The sequence below is a fragment of the Cotesia glomerata genome, linkage group LG2 (assembly GCF_020080835.1).
Source record: "Cotesia glomerata isolate CgM1 linkage group LG2, MPM_Cglom_v2.3, whole genome shotgun sequence".
NCBI classification, from domain to species: Eukaryota; Metazoa; Arthropoda; class Insecta; order Hymenoptera; family Braconidae; genus Cotesia; species Cotesia glomerata.
In genome coordinates, this window is record NC_058159.1 from 25,846,816 (window position 1) to 25,872,506 (window position 25,691).

Below are 25,691 nucleotides of genomic sequence, written 5' to 3' on the forward strand. Positions count from 1 at the left end.
TTGTTTTGTGATTAAACTATTTAATAATAAATGATAAATTAGAATCTATTGAAATTTATAAATTTAATTTTTTATTGGAAAAAATTCGTCAGTCCGAAAATATCTACAGTATACATAGGAAAAAATTGTTCGTCATTGCGTCAAAAAATGTTCTCTAAAATAAATTTATGTGTAATTTTTAATACTTTTGTGCGTTAATATTTAATAATTTTAATACTATTGTGTTAAATCAACACAAAAATTTTTAAATATTAAGCATAAAAACTTTTTACACAAAATTTTTACCGTGTAAATAAAAAATCGGAAAAAAAGGAATAAAATAAAATATACGGCACAAAAGATTAGTACATAATTGGTTATTAAATTGAAGTTCCATATACCATAAATTGTATACATCAGAATATTCAATTACAATTCCATTTGGACGGTTTCATAGCATCGCGGAGATACATGCCATTACTCAAAACTTTACTCAATATACCCGGTACATATTTTTTCCTCGAGCGACTCTCGTTCATCCGTTTGTCAGTCGCAACTTTCATTCGTAGCATTACTATAAAACCAGGATAACGCCCGCGGGTCCATGTGCTATATAAACTTTCTTTGTACTTGGTCCCTTCTATTTCATTTTATCCCCCATTTAACTCTTTTACAATCTCTATTTCCAATGTAACGTTCAATGAACAAAATTTCATTATCTCTGATTTAAATAACTCACGTTTCAAAGCATGATAAGACCTATTTTTTTTGTTTAGTTTTATTATGTCAGATATGAAATAGATTTTTTGTTGTGTATACCTCATATCTGGAATGTTATTTATTTCACTCGAATCTTGAGTATTAAAAACTCATAATTAAAGTCATATTTACATAACACAACTGGCAATTTTTAAGTTTTTTTCTATTTTATTAAAGGGTTATATCCACTTGCGAGGCAGAAAAAACGCGTTTTTTTGTGAATTTTTTCCAAAGAGGCATTTTATTTTATACATTAATGGAAAAAATGTACTTAAACAGAATTTAATGTACTTTAACAATCAGCGGTTTATTTAAAAAAATATTGGATCCCCTATTAAGCGTACAAATTACACAACCCAAAAAAAAAAGTTTGTTCTGTCCTAAGGTTTATTTTATGATCATTCGCTTGATTATGCACCAAAATAAAGGGAAAATATCTACATTTCATTTAAACTTTGCTTTTAAAAAAGTTATTATTTATCATATTAACACATATTTGCAAGTTTTCATAGATTGAGATCGATATCTCAATATAATACAAAATTTCGTTATATTTAAATTTACCGCCTAAAAAGAGGGGATTGTTACCTTTACACAATGTCTCCAGCTGGCGCTGGAGTGGTAAAGACTAGTGAACTGTTCAGATCAAGTCTAGAAGAAGTTAAAATGTCATCGAGAAAATATAAACATGACGCTGATTCTTTTTTATGTATATGTGTGGCAAATTTATCAAAGTACGAGGTATAAAATTTAAGTGGAACAAAAATAATAAGCTTTGTGAAGCCTAATTTAACTGCGTTGTTTGGAATCAAGACAAGCCATGGGTTTTATATGTTAAGCCGTGGTTGCAAATGATGTTTGGAAGGTAAATAATTTTTCATGAAAAAAATATTATAAATATCTTTATATTTATTTTTAACCATTTTACATTAGTGTCAAGGAGAAAAAGAAAAAGAAAAAGAAAAGCTTGGCAAATCCAAATGTGGCATGCCTTAAGCGCTCATGTGGTTTATAAAATTTTTGACGTAGATCAAATCTACAAATTTTCACTATGAACCTCAATATTACGTTTAATTTTTCGATAATTTTATGGTGAACGTCAATAGAAAATAGTATATTACACATCTAGGGCAGTAAAATAAGAAATGTCTCAGATCACATGTAATTGTTGTCCGAGGCGAAGCCGAGGTCAATAAACATGTGATCTGAGGCTTTCTTATTTACTGCCCGTGGTGTGTATACTATTTTTCTCCTCGACGGAGGCGGAAAGCGGCATTTTCGTTTAGCGCAGCGGGAGGGAAATTGACGCTTTCCGCCCGGAGGTGAGAAAAAAAAATTATCTCTACTGTGCACTTTCAGAATACATTGAAACGATAATTATAATAATGAGTTAATCTAGAAGAAATTATAAGAAAATTAATTTTATTTACAATTCAATTTAAAGTTTCATCCAAATTTTTCCGCGGATAGTATTTATTTTCATACGAATTCAAAGCCCTCTTGCGTTTCAAGTAAATCATGAGAAAAAACGGTAGGGAACTGTCTTACCAGCAGATACCAGACTACCTGATACCCTGATAGCCATGCAGAATACAAGTTGGCTTTAGACTGGACTCCAAGTTGTGAAAAATCTACGACTCGAATCTAACGACAGTTTCATTAACCCTTCGTTGGTCGCGCTATGAGCGATTCCCCGCTTTTTTTTTTTCAATTCGTTATAAAAAAAAAAATAATTTTTTCCAGCCTTAAAAAATTTAGCTATTCCTTCTTCAATTCATTTAGCATGCACCTAAACAGTTTTTAAAGTTGTAGGTATTTTTATTAATTAGATATTAAATAATAAATGTCGTAAGAACATGGAATCGCGGCGATTCCCCGTAAGCGCGACCAAACGCGACCATGAAATTTTATTCGCAGCATTGCCAATTATATGAAACTTGAATAAATAAAAACAATATGGCCGTCATCAGCTGTTATAGTTGTTATGCGCATGTCCCATAAAGTTATTTATTTAATTTATTTGTGCAATGTTATTGTAAGTAATTTTAATATAAAAATAAAAATATAAATATAAATATAAATAAATAAATATCATTACGTGGATTGAATCACAAGAATAATAATATTACTACTGTTTCAAGTCATTATTCTTAAATAATAATTCTTAATATATATAATTTCTGTTCTTATTATGTGTTCTTATGTATAATTCTTAATTATATGTGAATGTTATAAAATGTAATTTTTCAATAAAAAAAATATTAATTTACGAGGAACTTTCATCATCCATTTGATTTCATTGTTCTATTGCGCTAATTATTAATTTTTATTTCATACCAACTCAAATTTTACCGCGCTTACTTAAAAGTATACTTGGCAACACTGTAAGAAAATTAACATTGCGGCGATTCCCTAACCACGCGACCAATGAAGGCGGGCAGTGAAGCGCGACCAACGAAGGGTTAAACATCTTGTAGTGCAGGAGTTTGAGTGAACCTGCACTGAACTTTGAGACAATGTCTGTTAATGCGGCAGAGTACAAAAATTTTACCATTTGCATTCTACGATCGGTAAATTACCGAAAATTGATGATAGTTTGTCGGTATAATCCTTATAGCCATCAGAGAAATTCAATCTTATGGCCAATTGTTAATAAATTACAACTACAATTATAATTGTTATTACGATCACTATTATCATTGTTATTTTTACTATTTTTATAATTATTAATAAATTATAAGAAATATATATTAATTCTGAGACCAATGTAATCAATTTTATATATTTGTACAAAATCAAATAAAAAAAATTAACAGTAAATTTATTTTTCATATTTATTTTGCGTATAAATATAACTTTGGTGCTATATTTGCCGTAGGTGAAAAACTTCTTCGAATAAATGTTTTTTAACGATAGGAAAAAACATCAGGTTAAAAAATTATCTTTTTCAAATTTATCCTTTTCAATTAAAATATAAAAATTTTTATTTAATTTCATTGAGTTACTTATTTATGAGTTATAAGTAATTAATACTTCATCAAATGACTAAGAAAATCGTAGGTTCTTAATTTTATGCATTATCTTTCTTAAAAAATCATATCGAAATAATTGCCTCAAAATTTGTTGTGTTGTAGATTGAACTTTCTGAGTTAAAAACTTGATTGCTAAATATGTCTTCATATTTGTTAGTATTTTAAATGAAAATTGAAGTTTAAAATTTATACAACTTCAGCTAAAAAATTTGTTAAAAAATGTTACAGTCTAACTTGACATTATTTTTTACGCAAATCTCATTACAACTTTTAGCTAACCTTCTGCAAATAAAAACTTGTCAACAGCTTTAGTTCAGATGTCGGCGTAGGTTTATTTGAATTTCCTAACCAACTTCACTACAGATTCAATACAGGATTCTGCAGTGAGTGACTTTAAGTGAACTTTGAAACGACTTGGCTAAAATCCCGCCAGTGCAGGTTATTTTACTCAAAGCGTGGCTATCAGGGTAATTGAGATAATTGTAGTATAGTATATGCTGTGTTCAAGCTTTATCCGCTAAATTAAAATACATGATAGTCTTGAAGTTAGTCAAAGGTCGAAACTTGCAAAAAACGGGCCACGATTCATTATTGGTTAAAATTTAGGCGCGCGCGTAGCGCGCTATTCAAATTTCTAGTTTAGAATAAAAAAGTAATATATGGCGGCTCAAGAGAACAAAATTTCATTGTCAGACATTTTTAAATTAATTAATTATAAATAAATGAATTGATAATACAACGTGATTTATGATACAGTTATCCCCACATAACCAGAAATAAAATTCCAATAAAAATTAAGCTTTAATATTTGTCTCCATATGTCAATTAGAAAATTACAATAATAGTTTTTTTAACCGAATATTTCAATTAATCTATTAGTGTTGAATTCTTAGCTAATTTATAAATTATCAATTAAATAACTAACTTTTTTTTTAAGTCATTCATCTCATTTTTAAAAAATTATTCAGTATATAACAAAATAATAAAATGCCAAACTCCAAAATATTTCGTTCCAACTATAAATTTTTATGCATGTATGCGGGTCTCTATTCTCAAGTACCTACTTTTATGATTTTCTGGCCGTTGAGGCCGTAAATGCATTCCCTTGTTTTCATCAACCCAGGTACTCATCTGGTTCGGCTTAAATATTTTCGTTGTTACTTTCCTTTTTTTTTATGTATGTAATATTTTTATCAACGCTTTTTCTCAAGGATATTTCTCAGAATCCTTCCCACCAATTACAAAATAAAAAGAGTCAAAAAACTCTTCAGTAAGCGTCAGTCTTCACTAATCTTTTGACCACGTAACTTCACGATACCTCTTCCCAAAATTCCACTTATTTTCCTAGTTGATTCTAAGTTGTCAGTCTGTTTTTGGTGATTTACTTACATCAGTGTCCACAGTGTATTTCGTCACTCGTTCGATCTATCAATCATCAAGAACTACTATCCAACGTCTCGAGGCAGCTCCAATCGCCAAAAGAGTTTCTGTCACCTGGAACTTTTCAAAATTCAACACAACAACCTGTTTTATACATCAAATCAACTACGCACATCATCGGTATCGTATTTTTTCCCTAAATAAAATACTTAAAGGTACGTCCATATTACAATTGACAAAATAGTCAAAGGTACGTACATATTACAATTGACAAATTTCGTTCTATAAAAAACGTCAAATACTTAAAGAATTATATTGTCTACTCGACCTGTCGTGGATGATACACTTTTGAGTTATCTTTGTCATCTTGTGCCTTCTAAGATAGTCTTCACGTATTTAACTTCACAAATAACGCATGATTTAACTACTGAAAAGTCAATCTTGAAGAACTCCTGTCAGGATTTCTGTGTCCTGGCATGGCTCCTTAACAATTTGAGTCTCCTAACAACAAAGCATGTCTCAAGCCCAGAGGTAGGCTATTCAGGGCCTATCACATATTACTTTCATCTCAATAATTGAGTCATCTGAAGGAGCTCCTCCAGGCACCTCAACCTAGAACTTCTTTAAGATCAAATCAAACTCATTCTCATACTGTCCACTATGCTCTCTGACCTGTTACGATATCCAAACCGATTTTCAAAACCAATTCATTACAATGTGACATTAGATTCACAGAGATAATATTGGAAAAGCCAAAATCATTGTCCGTACGAAAATCCAGTCAAGTCACACCTGGGAAGACGACAAATTTCCAACTATCAACAGGAGTTTACTTGGCACGTCCCAATATCACAAATCGAAAAACCTTTAGCCGAAATCATCGACGATCCCGCTACCATCATGGTCTTACATTTATCAGAACTAGATAAATTTAGCATCATTATATTGCTTAATCAAACTTTGTACCAATCCGCTACAATAAAAGAAAGCAATTAAACAATTAGAAACTATTTTTTCTCACCACAATATTAAAACGACTACTACTTTTGCGTTGTAAATGTTACGGAAAAGTCGTAAAATTATCACAGTCATGCTCATTTCAAAGTTCGAACAAAAATATTGAAAAACAGTATATACCGTCACAAGAACCTCTAAGCTCATATACTTATTGAGATAAATTTAAAAATAACATGGAAGAGGATTGAGAAAAACAGGGAGAACGTTTTCATCACGACATTATGAACTTTTAACACCGATATCAAAGCGATTACAATTAAAATATAAAAAATGATGGAAAACCGTATTGGCGTTTAGTAAGAGAAATCACCGAAGTGTACAAAAATCTACTGAAATTTTATAGTTTTATGGCACAGACGAACTTGATAATAAATAGTGTTATTGCAAAGAAAAATAAAATAACCTCACTTTGGAAATTGAAAAAAAAAAATTGAATAAACATTTTTTACGAAACTCTCTACTAAATTTATCCTGAAAAAAAAGTAAAAAATGCCTAAGTATTTACCGATTTCAGTATCGTAAATATGTTAACCTAAAAAATCAGCATGATTGTTATCGAGAAAAATTTTTTTTGTAAATACAAAAAATTTGGCAGCGGTGGGATTCGAACCCACGCCTCCGAAGAGACTGGTGCCTTAAACCAGCGCCTTAGACCGCTCGGCCACGCTACCACAAAAATTTTTTTCTAAGTGTGCTATTTAAACATAGGCGCTATTTTCTAATGATAGTTTTCTAATTTTAGCGTGAAAACTTATCAAAATATTAGAAAAATATATAAAATATAATATTCTTTGATTTATAGACTTCAAAAGGATCAAAAACAATTTTTGAGATCTAAGTTTTTGCGGTGAAGTTAACTGGTTCATCAATAACTTTACGACAATTAGAATAGATCATGAAGTATCTGAGTTTTGTCGATTTTATATTTAAAAATGACTTCTGCAAAAGTCATTTTCTACTAAAACTGTATTCTCATCGATCCTTTTTCTTATGCGCTGCGACGGAAAATTTTTCATTGAAAATCCAAGTGCATCTGTGTCATAAGTAAAACACTGGACACCTGGGTACCCTCGGGGCTTCTTGGGCGGAGCTTTTCACGCAAAGCTCAGCATCCTTTTCTAAAAATACATATAATAATAATAACAACAACAAAATACATCTGAACGCTTGCGCAGTCTTTAGTATATATTTATAGCTTCATATTCACCCCCATAAACTTCCACGCGAATATATTTCGATCCGTGTCACGTAATCGGAGAACGTGCACCAGAACAGCCCAGCAAAAAAATATAATCAATCCCTCGATATTTCTCTTGCCCTCTTTAGTTTAACTTTATTTTTATTTTTATTTCTTCTTTATCATTTATTATTATTATTATCCCTATTACTTTTTCTTTACACCAGATCCCTTATCGGACATCTGCCAGCCATTTTGTTGCGACTTAATATTCTTTACAAATATTTTTTTAATTCCACCAATTACACAATTTTTCGCTTTCAATTTTCATCACAAAAATACAAAACAAAATCATCAATTGTCTCGAAATTTTGTGTTTTGTCTCAAGCATGCAGTTAGAATTCATCAGCGTGGCGAAAAGTATTTAGCTTTTTTGTAAACTGAAAATATTCATATTGGTTTATTAAAATTTAGATGAAGGTAGTTATGAATCATGATAAAAAACTCGATCTGAATTTATCATCGGAATATTCAAATTTTGATTGACATCGAACAATTTCAAAATTACATATTGCTCTTGTACTCTGATGACAATAGAACTATCGAAGAACAATTTTCGTTGATAAATTTGGTATTCTCATCGCGTTTGTGACCAAATCCGCTCTATAGGGCGCCATACTGGATATATATGACTCCATTTCATGAATATCTATGCATCTACATGATGGTCAATGTGTGAACGTATTATGGTCATATTACTGGTTTAGTTCTCTGGGTGGTCTTTATGTTCATTAATATATATATATATATATATATATATATATATATATATATATATATATATATATATATATATATATATATATATATACAGTGACTGGATGTACGTGCGAAATGCCAATCATGTCATTTAGCCTCATTACAATCATATATAACCACTTTGTAGATGGTCATATTTATATTTATATATTCATGCTCATATGCAACGACAATGCTTCAATAATTGAAGATCGCATGCATTAATCATAAGAGCAGTTATTAAGTGTTGCTTGATGTGTTGATATTATTAGTATTAAGGCTGGTGTTAGTGTTAGTGTTGATATTGTCAAGTATATGAAGTATTATTTATATGAAACGACATTGGGTGGATGTTTGAGTGGGATTAGTCATCGATCAGAGACCGTTATGACACGAAAGTCGACTTTGTAGGTTTTTTTATACCTGTATTACACATATTACATGTGAAGTTAGATGTATTCGTTGGTAATCCTATTTGGTTAATGTATTTTACTTTTATGGTATAAGTTGGAGTCAATAAACATAAACCATTTTTTTTGTCAGTACGAAGTTTGCTTCAACTTTTTTTACTGATATCCACACTAGATTTCGGATTGTTTTTTATAGTTGTTGAAATAGAAGTTTATGTGATGAACATATCTCTATCGAATTCTCCAATTTAATTTTATTGTTCATTTTACGGTAATTATTAAACTATCTTTTCTCCACAAATTTTACTAATTCTCACTCAATTTCCTGAAAACAAATAAAATAATAATTAAGCAACTAAATACCAAAATATCAATCAATTCAACTAATTCCACCGTGGGATACTTCCCTCAAGCCTGATACAATAATAGACAGGTCAAAAGCATTCGGTCAATTAACGCCTTGCACTTATTGAAGTTCCAAGACTCGAATATATACAACACATAATACATAAGATGTATATATATATATATATATATATATATATATATATATATATATATATATATATTATACATAAACCAATTGAATTAACATAGGAAATAATAAAACTCATCAGCTCAGGCAGAATCGACACATGCATGTGTGCAAATAATGACATACACATTGTAGGTTGTTTTTCGCCGGGTTCAACACATTAAACATTGAGTTAGTGTAGAATAGAATCCAGCAGTAGTGAATGTACAAATATACATGCATGTAGATGAAGATGAGGCTCGGATGATGCCTCTGCTCTTGGTAAATTAATCATTTCAACGGCTGCTGTCGCATTAGGAAAGGCGGATAAGACAAATGAACGTTGTGGAGCTTGTTAAAAGACGTAATCCGAGAGATGTGTCTGCCACCTTCCGTCCTCCATCTCCTCATCTCCTCATCTCCTGCTATAGCATCCCTCCGTCACCTTCATCTTCATTTTGATCATTCTGGTCGTGATATATCTGGTGCTTCTATATCTCTTCCTTCTCGTCATTTTCGCTAAACTCCGCTCACCCTGTCCTTCAGACTCGTCTTCATTTTACTCATCCGACACCTCCAGTGTCTTTTATCTTACACTTTGCACACATACACAAACTTATATTCAGCCATAGTCTCTTTTCTTTATCTAATTGAACTCAATATCTTACTAGATCTATTCGTCGTTTTGGATCTTTGATTATATCCATCGCCATTTTTATCCCATCCGTTATTTTGAGCGAAAGATAAATAGTAAACTTAAACATGTTTTAATACAGTTATAGCATTTATTTACTTGAATATTTAGTAAAAGGTCTTAATTTACTACCAATTCTCAGAAAGATGTTTAAATTTAAAATAATTTGTGAGGAAAATTAGTTATTAATTATTTGAATGTCTTTAATTTTAATAATTTTTTTTTGAATTAAGAAATTTGACAAAGAAAATAAAAATGTATTTAAATTATTTTTTAAAAAGTTATTAGTTATAAACTTGCAAATTTTAGAAAAATCCATGAAGAAAACTTAAATAATTATTTCCAAGTTTACTAATTATTATTCTTTAAGGATTTAAGGGTGGAGGTTGGATAACCACCATTGCATTAGAACCCAGAGATATTGAGCAATGCGTAGAGAGAGCTTTTGAGAAATGAAATGAAAAACTAAAGCGAGGGATGAAAGAGAGACTGAAAGCTAGGAAGGATAAAAGGAAGAAGGAGAGAAGAGATTTGTCTCACCATTTTGTCAGACCCTCGCAGAATCTCAGTGTTGTTGCTATGGAAACGTCGCTTTCGGATAAGGGGCACGCGTGTGTAACAGGGCGAGTGAAAAGTTCTATGTGAGTAAGGGTAATGTATATTTGTTGTATGTGTTGTAGTTGCAGACAGCAGCCATTGTTACCAAACGTAACTTTAGCATTCATACGCGGTATATATTAGTTGCGATTGTTATGTGCATTCATATATGTTTTAAACAAACTTTTTTGCGTTATGATTGCTTCGTTCTTTAGGTATGGCTGACTAATATTGAAAGTTAAAGGTTTCTACCGAAAAATTAAAAATAACTTCAGGGTATGAACTTCATTATCTAGAAACAGGAGGAAAGTTTCAACCGTTATTATTATTATTATTATTACTGCACGGTTTTCCCGATTGCTGGCTGTCTTGGCGAGAGCAATTGCCAATTTTATCAGAGCACTTCAGGTTTTTATATTCCTCTTTCTTTCCTAATTAATTAAAATTCCTTATGTACAAATAAATTTCGATAATTTGCATCAATTTACTGAGTGGTCGCTTTGGACTTGAAAGGGTTTGGTGACAGCGACAAACCGACCAGAAGGCGATCATACAGAATAGAAGTTTTAATTAACGAATTACGTCAATTTATCTCGACACTGGGAGTCGATAAATGCAGCATAATTGGGCACGATCTTGGCGGGCTGCTCGGCTGGTTTATGAAGATACTTCATAGCAACATAATTGATAAATTTGTCGCTTTATCTAGTCCACAGCCGAATCTTTATTGGGATGAACTATGCAAGAATAATTCTTTTTACAGGTAATTTGTGAACTTTAATGACTATTTTTTTACATTTCTTCATTGTTAAGTAAAAAAATAGTCATTAAAGTTCAAAAATAAAAATAAAAAAAATTTATAACTAATTTTTAATAATTTAATACTACTTTTTTCATATTAATACTTACTTGTTATAAATGGATGCACAATAAAATAATTGAATATAAAATACGCAGTAATAATTATGTACAATAGTTTTTTTTACAAAATGCATTTGATAAATATTATTTCAAGTCATCATTAATTTTTTGAATCAAAAGTTGATTCGTTTTTAAGATTTCATTTCAGCAAAATTAAAACATACTTTCACGTGAAAGTAATGAATTTAATTCTTGAACTAAAAAATTTTTCTTTGATTTGGTAAATTTTACTTGTTTCAACAATTTTCCTGCCATTTAACTTTCGTAAAAAATGAAAAATAAATTTCATAAAAAAATTTACTTGAACTGAAGCAATTTACTAGTTTTAGAATTTTTTTACTCCATCTAAGATGATCAAATTCTTCAAAATTATGTTTTTGATGGAAGATTTCTTCTTTTTTATCAGTATACAATAAAAAATTCATGATAATTTTTTGTTCTTCCAATTATTACGTAAGTTTTCGAACTAAAATTTCAGTTTAAAAAGTATAAGATCAAGATTCGAGATTTGAGAAAGTGAATAGGCAGAGTATAGTAGTGGATAACTTTCGTAGACATGGATACACTTTGAATGAAATTCGAACCGAAAAAAACTTAGATATTCGGCGATATCGATGGAAATATAACTCTTGAGGTTGAAGAGAGTTTAGTGTGAAAAGTTTTCCTGCCTTAAGTTATGGAGTAGACTGTTATATGCTTTTCAGATAATATATAATTTTATTCAGGGTTCTTCATACTCTACACGGTATGGCATGTAGTAGAGAGAAGAGAGTAAAATAAGTGAGCGAGTGAGTAAAAATAAATAAAAGAAATGGAACCCAGTGTGGGTATATTAAACCTCGACTATTTGCCACAAAGCTCTTTTCTACGATATGTATCAAATTATCGACATAATGGAAAATGGTGGCAACGGAACACCTACCAGGTGTCACATTATCGCCCGAAGAATACCTTAGGTATATACTATACATATACATTCGGATTAACACAATATTCATTATTGTAATGTCCACACGGTGTAACACCATAATGGATACGTGACAATGGTACTAAGCGGTACAAAGCGTGTTGCTTTAATAGGTATCCAGTTGCATTTGTACGTACATGCATTTTTTTAGCATTATATTGTATATGTGCGAGGTTAGTATAAAGTATCCATGATATTTTCCGATATTACTTTCATTCTCCATGATATTATATATCTTGACGTTTTTTTGGCTTAAAAAATTATTCCTCGCTAGTAAGACGGAAATTTTTTAAAGTAGAAAATTTTCAGATAAAGTTAAATATGTTTTTTTTGGTGGAAAATTATTTCACAATAATTTTAAGATTGAATTTTGAGTGGAATTTTTACAAGAAAAATTATACAAAAATTTAACTTGATTCAAGAGAAAAAATTTGAACTAAAAACTTTTTTTTTAAGAGCTTGATTATTTTGAATTAAATAAAAAAATTTTAGAATCAAGCAAAATTTATTTAAACCAATAATTTATTTAGTTAAAAAATTTTTATGATTGATCAAAAATGATGTTCTAGGTTAAAAATTTTTTCTCTTTCTTCAAGTTAAATTTTTTATAAATATAGAATTTGATAAGTTTTACTGATATTATTTTTTTTTTTAATTTTGAACAGCCAAGTGATATTTAAAAAGTCTTTAGTACGGATAACTTGAAAAATGCAACCGCGCACTTGATCTTACAACGAGTAAAGATTAACGTAGAGAGTGAAAAAAGAAAATTAAATAATAATAAAATAAATGAAAGGATAAAAAAAGGAAGAAAAGAAAAAAAAATAGGAGAGGTAGAGGTATAAGAAATATTCGTTAAAAGCAAGTGTTGATTGTAAAATCGAAGGTTTCTGCAACTCGAAGAAGCATATTGAGTCGCGAATCAAAATGCAGCCAGCTCCATTGAAGTGATGAGAGTACTCTTGAAGCCTTCGAGGAGTTCTTGACTACTACAGCAGTCGAGAGCCCCAGTGCTCGACGAATCATTCACTAATTGCGTTCGTGACATGCTCCAAAACTGTCGGCCGACTTGCTTTTTTTGCTGCTAGATAAATTGTATATACAACGTTTTTGCCATTTTTTTAACTACCGAATCAATTGGGTCAGAAAATGTTAAGATTATAATTTTGCAAATGTTCAATTTGTTTTAATTTTCGATTATTTGATTGACGCAAGGAGCAATATTATAAATATAATGTTTGGGAAATGAAATATATTTGAATATTGGCTGTTGACTTTTTCGGTGAGTAGCGAGTAAATTTCTACGCCTCCTCGCGGTCGATAGACACTCTCGATTATTTCCCGTTATCCTAATGGCAGGTAATCACACGATCCTTGTTGAGGACCTCATTATTAATCGTCGAGTCCTTATTGGCAATTCAATCCTAAGAGTTTCATTCTCAAGCATTTTCATCGACGGCTGACAGATTCGAGGATGTCATTTCATTTGAATTATTGTCGACCTACTATTATGTATACGTTTTACTATCATTATTGTTGTTATCATTTCTTATCAAAATTATCAATAATTTTTTATCTGGTCAAAATCATTACATAATGTTTACTCGATATTTTTTATTATTTTCAGTGAATGATCAATAAGTGCGTTATGGTATTCAGAAAAAAAAATTAGAAAAACGGTAGACCCTGAAGGCCATCCGTGCAACTTCCCGCTCATTTCATACCTAGTTGCTTAAAATTGCACTAATGATGTTTTTGAGCTCTCCGAGCTCAAACGTACTATTTATATGTTACTTTGAGCTCTCTGAGCTTAAAGAGATAACTTTTTATGCTTTTGAGCTCTTCGAGCTCAAAGGTCTGATAGAAGTTTGATAAAACACAATTTTTCAAATTTTTAAGCCGCAATAACTTTTGAATGAATCAACCGATTTTTATGCGGTTGGCGGTGATCAACGCAGTTTTTTAAGCTCTAAAAATTATTCCATTTCATCAAAAACGATCCGATAAGAAATGTCGAAGTTATGTGAAAAAACACTTTTTTCGGTTTTCTTTCGTTCACGCTATTTCTCGAACGAATCAACCGATTTTGACCGGATTAGCGGCGATCGACGTGGTTTTTCAAGGTTAAGGGCGGATTAGTTTTTGGAGTTGATCAATCGAGCCGTTTTAAATTTATTCCAAAAAAAACCACTTTCAAAAATGATTTTTTTCATATACACACACACACACACACACACACACACACACACACACACACACACACACACACACACACACACACACACACACACACACATATATATATATATACATATATATCTGTATACACACGCACACACACACACACATACATACATACAGACATAGTGACAACCTCGCGGGGATAGTCAGGGAAGCTTCCTGTGACCTTCAAACGTCAAGATCTGATGAAAACTTGATTTTTCCAAAACGGGGTGAAAACAATAACTTCCCGATTTTCTTAGCGGGAAGTTAAAAATTCAGACTGAAAATTTACGAACTGAATTATTGGTAATAGAGAAATTTTGAAATTTTTGCATTTTCATTTTTTGTAATGAAACAAGTATTTATAAAAAAATCCAATCATACATCGAAGTCATGAAAAAATTAATTGGTTGAGATTGTGGATAAAATTTTCTACTAAAAATTAATGTTGCGTTTTTCATTATTTAAATATAAGCATACGTAATTTTTTTTCCATGAAAATATTCACACACGTTGTTTATTTCTCTACTTTGTAATGTTTAACTTTAATTTTATATAATTTTAAATATATTCACTGAAAAAAATGACTTAATTCAAAAAAAATATTTACTTTAAAATTCTAATCTTGTTTTATAATATTCAGTTCGAAAGAATTCAAGAAATTCACTAATTGAATGATAATTAATCAAATTTATGACTAATTTTTATTAAATTATTTATTGATATCTCTTCAAGTGAATTAAGTTTTTTAATATGAATAAAATAAAACCAAGATTGCCCATCATATATATATTTCAATTTAAAAAACACAATTGAATATAACAAGGTAACGAAATATTTTCTAAATATTAAGACCCATAATTATCATGAATTATGATTATAATAGTACTCGTACTAGTAATAAGTAAAATGGAATGGATGGTCGTAAAAAATGTTGGAATTTCAGTAGATAATTATCTATGAGTTTTTTCGGCGCCAAGTAACCGACACTTTGCTACCGTCCAAAATGAATATACGTTCCGGTGTGTATATTATTAAAATTAACACGGATAAAAAAATATGTATGGTGAACTATCGACGTAAAACCCGTAAAGTCATGCTTGTTAACGAGAATCATTTCGTTTACACACATAACACCAACTTCGATACTCGAGAGCTATATGAGGCTCATTCTCATGACTATATTAGGATTAGTATATATTTAGCGTAGAGTTAGAATTTATCAAATTGACGGTTTTTTTTTTATCATACCAAATTATTTATGAGCAAGCTTACGTTAATACTTGAACTATTTATGTTTTATGTATTGAAAATAAGTCAAATCTATTTTTTTTCGGAAAAGATCATTTTTATTTAAACCCAAAATATATATCTAAATTCTAATTAGCAAATTGTCTAATTTAACAATATTGAGCAGGTGGTTTTTTGAAGTGTTTAGATAACAATAGTCATCTGAAAAAATATTAATTGAGTAACAAAAACAATTATATTAAACATTAATAGATATTAAATTGACATATCAATAAAAAATTTTTAAATTTACTTTTTTTTTTTACATTAATGCAGGATTTTATATAATTAAGTTAGACAATTCGCTGATTAGAAATTTGATATATTTTTTAACAAGTTCAAAAATTATTAAAAAAAAATTCGATAATATAATTTAACTTACAATTAGTAGTATGACCATTTATTGGCTAGCTAAGCTATAAGTGAACCTAAAAAAATTTATTTACTTAATTCAAGAGAAAAAATTTTGAACCAAGGAAATCATTTTGAATTAAGTGGATAAATTAATGAACTGAGAAATTTCTCTGAGCTTAAGTAAATTTTACTTGTTTCAAAAATTTTTCGTTTTAAATGGTTGATTTTTTTTAGAGTAGAGTAGAAGTACCAGTTGTGGCCACTGTACCGTTTATGGCCATTTATTGTTCAAATAAACGATAGAAATGAATTTATATTAATAAACCATCACAAACTCAATTTGTTTTAATATAAATTTTTTAAAGTTCAACAAAAATATGGTTATAATATTATAATTTTTATAAATTAATTCAAATGTTAACTGGCCAAAAACGGTACATCTACCCTATGTCTCGCTAAATATCTTGATTTAGATATTACATATTTTTGATCTCAGTATTGATGATTTACAATAGTCACTTTAAATCTATGGAATTAGATAATTAAATTATTTAAATGTAAAAGAAACTAAGGTGTAAAAAATTACATCTGACAGTTTTAGTCACTTATGCTCAAATGTGAGTTTGGGCGTTTTCAAAATAGATGTAGTTTTTTTTTTATTGTGACTTGGAAAGTATCCTTTTTTGACGTTTATTTCATGGTTCTTTTTTATGTGAATTTTAAATGAAAGACTGTGAAATTTGAAGTATTAAAAATATTTGTGACAGTAAAAAAAAGTCGAGTTTTATTGAAATCAAAGATAACTATAGATTCCAGTAATAATGTGTTAGCAGCAGATGAAAATTTAAAAATAAAGAAAAAAGTTGATAGCAATCTGCTCGCTGGAAGCATGCAAGCATGTTTGGCTATTGTCGTCAGTTTTTATGAAAACAGAAAACAGTCGCTGATTAAGAGATACATAGATCGAAGGCGAAATGGATTTGAATGATGAGTATTGATTAGTTTCCGTTTTTAAATTATCTATTGTTGCTCCACTCTTTTTTTTCGGCATTGTAAAGTAGGACATTTCCGAGTTTAATCATTTTTAACTTGAATTTTGATTATTTTTAATTTTCACTGTTCATTTTTCCGTTACCAATTTCTGGCGGAAATAGTATTGACTAGTAGAGCGTGAATGGAATTAAATAAAAGAGTTTGAAAATAAAATAAATAGATTCTAGTATGAGTGTTTCGATTGACTCCGCCATATTGAGTTTAGTTCTATGGAATAGACTCTTGAAGCATTAGGTATGGGGTGTGTTACCAACCAAGACCATTTATAGCATGTCCGCTCTCAATTCTCAATTTAGAGTCGGGAATTCTTTAACGGGCTTTTTGTCTCCATTTTTGTAAATGTTTTTGACGGAATTTGATGATTTGTTACATAATTTTAGAACAATGTTGATGAATTTAATTAAGAAGGATTTTAATAATTTATTAAAAATGTTTATTCTAAAAATTAATGAAAGAATACTGATTAAAAAATTTATTTGATTCAGGAAAAAAAAAACTTAAACCAAGAACATTATTTTGACAAATTTTATGATTTTAAATCGAGCAAAATAAATTTTTGAATTATAATATTATAATATTTAAACATATAAGCAAAATTTAATTGAATCAAGAAAAATTAAAAAGCAAAAATTTTGAACCAACAAATTATTTTTGCTTAAATAAATTTTACTTGATTCAAATATTTTTGTCTCGTTAAAAAATGTCATTAATTAAAGATTTTCTTCTTTCAAAACAAATTAAATTTTCTATCAGTGCAGTTTTTTTATTGATCAAATTTACATTTTATAATTTTGATAGTTTTTAATTTTTACATTTTTTCTTTTACATTTTGATAAAAAAATCAACTTAATTCAAGAGAAAATACTTTGAACCAAAAAACACATTTTGAAGGAATCAAACATTGACAATTTTCAAAAAAGATTTTTTTTGCTCAATTTTATCGAAATAAATTTCTTGTTTCAAAACTTTTCTCTTAAATCGTATCATTTTTTATTATTACACATCCACAGAAAACAAAATTCTCAACCAAAAAAAAAAAAAATAATTTCAATAGACTTTCACTCAAGAACCCTTTTTTTTGCGTATAACATTCATTCATCAATTATCCAGTAATCTAAACTATAAAGTACTAAAAAAAGTATGCAAATAAAATAAACAATTAAAAACATAAATGTAATTAACGCATTACGCGTTAACAATATAACGGGTCATTCTTGATTTATATAATAAAGTATCAGGGTGTTCATAGATATAAATACATATTACATAGGGGATGATGGTCTACGAGTTTATATATAGTGCGCAGTAATATTGTATAGAGAAATTGAGTAGTATACCCCATATAGCGATTAGATGTAAAAGTTTAGCCTTCGGTAGTGAGGAGGAACGAACAGGGAAGAGCTCTTCGCCCATTGACTTTGTTCATTGATTTTACGTCAATCTGGAACGCTTTTGTGGGGTCTCCATGATGCGTTTATCATAAGCGATAAGGGGGGTATTGGGTTCAAGGGAGATATTGGTTTTGAGTATGTTGGGGTGAAAAGGCGTCACAACTCTAATACTCAACTGCCGGTGTACATAATAGTGTACCATACTCTGCACATAACACTGCAGAAGAGAGTTGAGTGTAAAATGTTGAATGTAGAATATAGTAATAGTAATAGTAATAGATGCAGAGCGTTATAGTTATAACATGTAGGGTTGTTGGGTTCAGCAGGAAGGGTAGCAAGTGAGACCCAGTGTATATATATATGTATGTAGTGAATATATGACGGCTCGAAAAGGGTAGTAGGGGGAAGAAAAGGGAATGGGTGGGATGGGATGAGTGAGTAGAGAGCAGGAAATAGAATAGAAATGACCCCCTGTGGGAGTTGCATTAGCAACACATGGCCAGACGACAAAGCCCCGGGAATGTGAGTCGTCCCTTCAGTCTTGAGCCCTCAGCCTTCAGCCAACCGGATCTTAGTCATGTATACGATTATGTAATACACGTTATATTACCAACACCCCATGACTGCTGCCTAACTTGGATCCATGGTGTTGTATCCGAGCAAGGGATCCCGATCCCAATCCCAATAGGGGTTGGCTCATGCCAGATTCAAGAGGGTCGCCAGAAATCCAACCCAAAGGGATACCTAACAACTCGCCATTTTGTGTGATGGGGCTTTTTCATTTTACCAGCGACAAATTATTTTATAATATCTTATATTTTTATTTTAAATTGTTTTGTTCGAATTTTTTTTGCTGAAAAAAATTTTTTTTTAGTGATAAAACCACTTTATTTGGTTATAAAGTCAAAATTTTTGTTGTTGATGAAAATATTCAATTGAAGCTATAAATTTTATTACTGTTATTTTGTTCACAAAAATAATATTAATATTAATGATAATAGGCATTTTATACTTTGATGCGTTGTGTTTTCATAGATTAAAAATACCAGTATTATAGCAACTTTATTTTAACGTCAGTATGATTCATTATTATAATTTTTTGTAAGAATTGTAAGAATAAGGTAAAAGACCCAGTTATTGACACTGGCCTAGTTGTTTAACACTTGCAATTTTAGTCTAATTAAAAAAATAAAATGTCCCCAAAAAATCAATTATCTTAAAATTTATGCTTCAAAAATTAGATTTTTTAATTTTTTAGAGTTGATTTGTTTTTTTTTTTAATTAAAATAAAATTTCAAGTGTCAATAACTGGATCTCTTACCTTATACATACTTTCAAGTGTACTTGAAAAATTTTTTGTTTGAATCAGAGAATTTTAACATCATTTTAAAGATTTTTATAATTTTTAATCAAACAGAAATATTCTTGGACCAAGAAATTTTTCTTGCCTCAGTAAATTTTATTTGATTAAAAAATTTTTCTGCTTAATTTAAAAAGATCAAATTCTGTTAAAATTATGTTTTTAATTAAATTTTTTTTTCTCTTAATTTAAATTAAGTCGTTTTTTTTTATCAGATTAATTTTTTGACTGATCAAATTGATATTACGTGATTTTGATAGTTCTCAATTTTTATTTCTTTTTCCTGGATCTTGGTGTGGTAAAAAAACGAAAGGTAAAACTCTTCAAAATAATGTTTTTGGTTAAAGACTTTCTGTTCTTGAATCATAAGTAAATTTTTCATACCAGTGTAGGTATCAAAAGTATATTTAAAAAAATGTAGATGTTCATGATGATTTGATGAAAGTGATTTTAAAAGATGTATTTGATGTTTGACGTGTGATAACACCTGTTGTGTCACCTAGTGAGATAGAGGGTTGGCTTTCTGGAGGTATTAGTATCGTATTGGTTCCAATAAGTGTATTTTCATGTAAACCTAGATAAACTAGCCATAGCCCGTCTATATATATTTATGTATACAGGTAACACAGATAGACGTGTGTAGATTATAATGATAGATTATTATGCTGTTATATTAGTCATATATTTGGATGAACGAAAGACAAAGGTTAATTTAGCTCGCTTTGTAATCCTGGTCCCGTCGGATGACAGTTCCGGCTTGACACGATATATGAATGACAGGTAGCTTGGATTAGTCCCTTGTTCTCTACTGGATTATATCGAGCGCGAAATATTAATCGACATTTTCATGTCGCTAACACATTATCTACAGCACACAAACGAATTAAATATCGTGATTTATACTTTTTTATGTTTATTTATATACTTATTCAAATAGACTATCAATCCGTGCTTATAATATATTATACACAATCTACAAAACATATATAATATATAAATTCATATATGTATCCACTATATAGTCGATATTCAATAGAAGATTTTATTATTTGAAATATTATTTCGTAAATGAAATAAAATAAAATGTTTTAGGCTTTAAACCAAACAAAATAAACTATTTTTTTAAGTATCAAATTTATCTCTAATAAATAAATAAATATATACTTTCACACATATGTCAATGAATAATTTCTATTATTATGATTTTGATATTTTTAACGGAAAAATTAGTCTTGCATTTATAAAAAAATTTATTTGTTAAGCTAAATGTTTTTTAAAACGAAGTATAAATGTATGAGAGAGATTTTTAAATATAAACTTAATTATAAATAATTGAGTTGTATTTCATATATTGTTTTTTGAAATTATACTTTTTGAAAAAGTTTAAGGGACAAATAATTTTTTGAAACAAAACAAAAATTTTCATGAACTAATGAAAAAAAAATTTCTTGCGCTTCTTTATTGCTTTATTGAAATTTTGAATAAGTAATTGCAAGCTTCAAAGAAACAATAATATAAAATTAACTTAGATAAAATTTTGAACCAAGAAATTTTTTTTTATTTAAATACTATTCATCATTTAATCGTAAATTTTTTTTTCTGAAAATAACAAATCCATAAACTAAAAAACTAAAAAATTAAAATCAATTCATCAATACCCAAAAAATCCACTTAACATCAGTCTTCAGGCATGTCTTACACACACAGAAAAAAAGTTAACTTGAATCAAGTAAATAATTTTGAAGAATTTTATCTTCTTGATTTGTGTAGAAAAATTCTTAAACTGAGAAATTTTTCTTGGTTTAAGTAAATTTTACGTAATTCAAGAATTTTTCGTCAATTCAAGACAATGAAACTCTTCAAAATTATTTTCTTGGTTTAAGAATTTTTCTCTTAAATCAAGTTAATTTTTTTTTCAGTGTATATATGTCTACATTTGACACATTTCATATCTATAAAATCCACAATCGGTGATTGTATCTATTCCGCTATAAAGAGATATTGTATATTGTATATTCTATATTGTAAGGTATGAATACATATGCATATACATATATAGAATATATAGTGATGTATAAGACCGGAAAGTGGAATGGTGGATAGTGGATGGCGGTGCCGGGAACTCTCTACTCCTCTGCTCGTCTCGTTGTTAATAATGGGAAAATGGTGAAACGGTACTGTTGTCACGTAGAGGTAATTCGGCACGCGTTTCCTCGTCTATCAAATTGATTTTCACACCCTAGCTATTCCAACCAAACGGTTTCGGTCTCTTCATCATCATCCTAGTCGTGTCACTGCGAGAGCTCGAGCATGAGGAAGATAAAGAGCGCAATCACTCGCTACTAGTACAAGTAGTACAACTACATCAAATATATATTATATACATACATATATAATGTAAGCACAAAAGAGAGCGAGACAGACAAAGTCCATTTGAATTTACACACGTAACTAACGACACAAGTGTGTCATCGAAATCAAAATCACCTTTTTATTGGTGATGATAAAAAATGCGTAATCACTACTGATTATAACTATCTCTCTCTCTTTCTCCAGTATTGTTGTTGTACATATTCACCTATCTATGCAAGGAGTACAATGAACATTTTTTACTCTAATAATGATTGATAATTACACTAATAAAAGATTTTGTAAATATTTAATAAGTTTTATCAACTAGCACGTTTGTAAAGTTAGCATTGACACAACCTACCATTGGCCGATATTATTAATAATTTTTCGGAATTCAATCAAGTAACAAAATTTTAATTAGAGCAACTAATTAGCAACAAATTTATCACCATAAATAAATTTTGTTGTTTGAATAATTACCGAGATACTGATGGCTAATCTTAGCCGAATAAATGTCAGCTTAACAGACATTTTATTAACTGTTAATAAATGATTTTTTAACATTAAATGATTTAATAAAAATATTTATTCACAGTTAACAAAGATTTATTTATAATTAATAAATATTTGTATTTATATAAATTTTCGGAAAATTATTTAAAATAATTTTTAGGAAATAAATAAATTCTATTAATAGTTAAAAAATTCTTCAATCAGTGTAATTAATTATTAATTACTGTATAAATGTGAACCAAATCCTCTATCGTGTCTTACCGAATTAATAACCCATCATAGTAATTAAAATCCAGTAACAAAAAAAGGGTATCATTATTGACTAATCTCTTAGTGTACCACAGAAATATTTCCGTAATATGAACACCATGAGAGCCCAGCAGCACGGGTCAGATCTTTATGATAAGTACTTAAGTATACACTTTGAAAGCGTTTTTTTTTTTTTTCATCGTTCCAAGTCCTCAAAATATACCGTAACGAGGCAAACGGTAGCCGTAGGGGAGGACTACTGATGGGTATAGCAGGACGTGACACGACACTTTTAGGATTTAAAATATGTCTTTTTAAAAAGTTTAAGTCTATTGAGATTGAGAATTGAGAAGAGCTGGATGATTATGCCTATGGCTATGATTATGATTGTTTCATGTTTGATATTTACTATGAAGATGAAGAGCCATATGTAGGCCGAGATATAATATCAAGTCGAAAATCTTAAGACAAAGATGATCAAGATGACCAATGTTACTCTATTCGTCACTTGGTTTTACCATAACTTATGAAAGTCAGGTTTTGTAATAGACGCGCGTCATCAGTCAATTAGAGGAACAAATTATACCCAGTTCTAATCTTTATAATTATGTAGGAATATTGAAAATGAGTTAGTGTACTCTGTAGAAGATGACTGGTGTGTTCGTCAAAATTATACCTGGTTCTGATGATGATGATGACCTCCCTAGTAAAGCAAACAAACAATTTGGGAGTAAGTAGAAACAAATGTGTTCGAAAATTTGAGTAATTTTGTAAGCTGAGGTGGGTTGTGGGTTTTGTCTTATGGTAAGCCGCTGGTTTTAAATTGATTCTTTTCCAGTAAGAGGCTTTGGGGTTTGGAAAAACCCCAGGGGAAAACCCGCAATTGATATTGTTATTATTATTCAATTATTCTTTGTGGCTTGGATAGAAACTTGGAGGTAAAATTAAATTTTATTGATTTTTGAATATAAATTTTAATAGAATTCCATGAGGTCGTTTGTAGGTATTGCTCGTTAATTAACCTCATAGTGTATAACTAGTAGTAAATTTTAAATAAAATAAATATACATGGTATCCAATAATGTTCCATCGAATTAAATTAAAGAAAAATTAATAAATTAAAATTTTTAAAATTCAAATAAATTAATTAGATCTCCATTGATCTCAAAGTGGTTTAATACTTATATGAAAAAAAAATTCATCTTTTTACACGTAAGCAGATAGAAATCATTGTGATTATTATTATAGTTAAATAAAAGTAGATATATGATGCATGATTTGCATCCCGTCACCACTAGGATCCCGAGACAGGCAAACGCGTGACGAAACGTTTTTCTCTCTCTTGTCATCGTTGTCAATTGTATTATTGTATATAGCTTGTATGGATGCGAACAACTAAAAATAGTTGACACATTCATGCCTCGCATATAACACACTCGAGAGAGTTGCGATCGTAGATTAAACCTCGTTATCGGTGGCATCCATCGTTGGTACGTGACAGAAGAGCCATGCGGGGTTTGAAGAAAAACTCTCAACAATATACAATGTAATAAAAATATACAATATACAATGTACACCGTAAAAACGGTTTGCCTACAAAAGAACATTCAAATATTAAAATACATTGTTGATTTCAACTCATTACTTCCATAAAGGTTATACTCAAGCTTCACGACGCCACCGTAGAGGTCGCTCAAGCTAATAACCTATAGAACATTCAAATTCAGCGTAATATTACCCGCTTCGAAAACAACAAAAATGAAAAATTGAGCGTGCAAGTGTGGTAAAAGATCTACTTAACATTCAGTGTCACGTAGTGCCTACGGTTTAATACATCAAAAACTCGTTGACTATCGCTCCTTCTCTGGATTGGGATCTCCTCCTACTATTAATCTCATATTCACTCACATCCACATTCATACCCTTGTTCTGTACCGTTTTTTAAAGCCTTTCCCGTCTAAATGCGGCGCCCATCCCACCAGGGCCAACGCGGTCCACATTACCGAATCTCTCTTTCTCTTAAACTTTTCCCAGCCCCACAACCAGACTGGGAGTCCTTTGAAGGAAAAGATATATATTTGCGATAGCGTGTATTCATTTGTTAACGGAGAGTCCTCGTAACCCTCAAACCCTCTCAAGCATACAGTGCGTGTCTTTTGTTTCCTGAACAGTCATTCTGATTGGACCGTTCGCGGATCGACGCCGGCCATGTCAGTCTTTTCCTCAGCTAGGAATATCGGGCCAATAGCCTACTCGAGGGCGTTTCTGGGGCGGGCATTTCGTCATCCTCTTCTCCGCTTTCTACTCTGTATTCCCCTCGTTCTTTACTGTTATTATTATTATCACCACACACGCTTTTGTGTTATTGTTATGAGTCTACAGACCATCAAGCGAGACCCTACTATGACAATACCATAAAAACTCACTGTTGGTACAGCAGATGGAACTCTTACCGGCCAAAACACAAGTAGTTTGACGCGTTTGTCGCTAGATGGCGCTAGACGCATGATTCTTCCACAACTGGACGTAAATGGAATGCAAAGAATGTCGTTTCGATTAAGCGTTAAGCGATTAGATATTATACATGACTTTCAGTGTCCCAGACCTTCTCGCGTCGCTGGTGGTAAAGGGTCAGAGGTTTTAATATCCTGTAGTCTCAGC

The 25,691-nt window shown here is 30.2% G+C and overlaps 1 non-coding gene across 1 annotated transcript; it reads right to left on the reverse strand.

The window, feature by feature from the left end:
- Positions 1–6,756: 6,756 nt before the first annotated feature.
- Positions 6,757–6,838, reverse strand: Trnal-aag. Its single transcript has one exon. It is a non-coding gene; the product is annotated as a tRNA-Leu (tRNA).
- Between the last annotated feature and the right edge of the window lie 18,853 nt (positions 6,839–25,691).